The 2560-nt window shown below is 45.2% G+C and overlaps 1 pseudogene; it reads right to left on the bottom strand.

Moving 5' to 3' along the window:
- Window positions 1-1301: 1301 nt before the first annotated feature.
- On the bottom strand, window positions 1302-1419 carry LOC124778657 (annotated as a pseudogene).
- Between the last annotated feature and the right edge of the window lie 1141 nt (window positions 1420-2560).

Here is a 2560-nt window from a genome sequence, read left to right as displayed (position 1 = left end):
GCTAAGTTTGGCTACTTCATTTTCAGCCTTTCATAGACTTCATGTTCCCAAAAATGACATCTGCCACAATTGTTCGCGAGCAGTGTAATGAACATTCTGGACGATTCGAGCGAATGATTTGGCCACCAGATGATCCGTTGTGAGGCACATCCAAGATTTATAGGACATAATCTCGAGGTCAGTTCGTGCAGAGAAACCTGCATCGGCAACACTCTCGCCGTTATGTACAGCTGTAGAGGCATCATGGCTCAAACTTTCTGCAGGGGTATTCCAGCGACTTTTTGAGACCATGCCGCATCGAGTTGCGAGTTCTAAAAGAAGGTCCGACACGATATTAGGACGTATGGCATTGTGGCGAAACAAGCGATGTGTCATATGACAGATACAGAGGCCAGCGGGTGTGGCGGGACTTACCCCAGTTCACTGCCACTAGTGCCACGTCAGCATAAAGTGCCTGTGCGTAGCATAAATCTAAGAATTAATTTAAAAATTAAAGTAATTTTTCCAAACTTTGTCAATATATGCTTCTGTATATTAACGTTAAAACTGTTAAATCTCAGAATGATCAAATGAATATTTTTCGCTAAATACATTGTTTTAAGAAAAAAATTAGTGGTGCTAAGTAATGAAGCTAGAAAGCCAAAAATTGTTCAGAATGTGTAAATGTATGTCACAATCAAAAATTACGATCTCAATTTGATCGGTGCAGTATTTTCGTCAAAATCGGTGTTTTTACGCAAAATTGAAGACGCTAAATATTAGATTTAGAAAGATGAAAATTCTTGTGTAATCACATTAACTATGGTACTCCTTTAAGCCACCAGTTATAGTTTCCAAGTAAATTACTAAAAACTAAATTTCGAACTAAACTAAAAACTCCTCCCGAACAGGCTATGAAGGCCCAACGGTACCGACCGGCCGCCGTGTCATCCTCAGACCAAAGGCGTCACTGGATGCGGATGTGGAGGGGCATGTGGTCAGCACACCGCGCTCGCGGGCGTATGTCAGTTCAAAAAATGGTTCAAATGGCTCTGAGCACTATGGGACTCAACTGCTGAGGTCATAAGTCCCCTAGAACTTAGAACTACTTAAACCTAACTAACCTAAGGACAACACACACATCCATGCCCGAGGCAGGATTCGAACCTGCGACCGTAGCGGTCGCGCGGTTCCAGACTGTAGCGCCAGAAACGCTCGGCCACCAGCGGCCGGCGCCGTATGTCAGTTTCCGAGACCGGAGCCGCTACTTCTCAGTCAAGTAGCACCTCAGTTTGCCTCACACTGACTGAGTGTACCCCGCTTGCCAACAGCGCCCGGCAGACTGGATGGTCACCCATCCAAGTGCTAGCCCAGCCCGACAGCGCTTAACTTCGGTGATCTGACGGGAACCGGTGTTACCACTGCGGCAAGGCCGTTGGAAAATTTGGAACAGAAGTGTCCTTATTCACGGTAGGTTAAGTATCATTTGTATTTATGACAGAAAGTTCTGTAGCAGCACTTTATTGCAGTCATTAAATAACGGTACCAAGTTTTAAGAATTTAGTGTAAATAACAATCAACCCAAGAAGTCTTAAGGAAGTAGTTTAGAGGTCGTGTTCTACTGTCGGTTCCGTTCTAAAAATTATAACCGGCAAAGTTTAAATGAAGTCGAGCTGAAAGTTTTCCAATAACTAAAAAAATATGAAAATTGTAAAGTGATACACAACAGAGTTCTTAAATAAAACGTGGCCCAGAAAGTGGCCATTTAGATGCTGCCGACTGTGCCTAGAGCGGTTGTCAGTATATGTTCTGTCCGGCCGTCCGCTGTGTCCATATATAAATACGGCGAGAGAGGCAGTGAAGGGACACACTTCGCAATGAGCTATCAATCTGCCCGTGTCACTCAAACGCTGGCTTACGCGCTGCCTCGGATGACGTCAGAGCTAGGTACCTACCAGACGTGTTCGGTAGAAGTAGGAAGTGGACTGGCGAGGGCTACACAACGCCCTGGATCGCTTAGATTGCACGGAAGTAACTGTTTGGGTGCCGCCCGCTGTGTTGACAAAACCGCGTGGCAAGTACTGAAATTATTTACCACTTTTGTGGCGAGCAATTAATTTGGATGATTAGAAGCCAGGGCGATAGATCATTTTACTTGGCACTTAACGTAGAAATAACCTCTGAACTACTAATCTATATCTACGTCTACATCCATACTCCGCAAGCCAACTGACGGTGTGTGGCGGAGGGTACCTTGAGTACTTCTATCGGTTCTCCCTTCTATTCCGGTCTCGTATTGTTCGTGGAAAGAAAGATTGTCGGTATGCCTCTGTGTGGGCTCAAATTTCTCTGATTTTATCCTCATGGTCTCTTCGAGAGACATACGTAGGAGGGAGCAATATACTGCTTGACTCTTCGGTGAAGGTATGTTCTCGAAACTTCAACAAAAGCCCGTACCGAGCTACTGAGCGTCTCTCTTGCAGGGTCTTCCACTGAAGTTTATGTATCACCTCCCAACGCTTTCGCGATTACCAAATGATCCTGTAACGAAGCGCGCTGCTCTCCGTTGGATCTTCTCTAT

The sequence above is a fragment of the Schistocerca piceifrons genome, chromosome 2 (assembly GCF_021461385.2).
Source record: "Schistocerca piceifrons isolate TAMUIC-IGC-003096 chromosome 2, iqSchPice1.1, whole genome shotgun sequence".
Taxonomy (NCBI): Eukaryota; Metazoa; Arthropoda; class Insecta; order Orthoptera; family Acrididae; genus Schistocerca; species Schistocerca piceifrons.
This window is presented reverse-complemented; position numbering and strand designations above follow the sequence as displayed.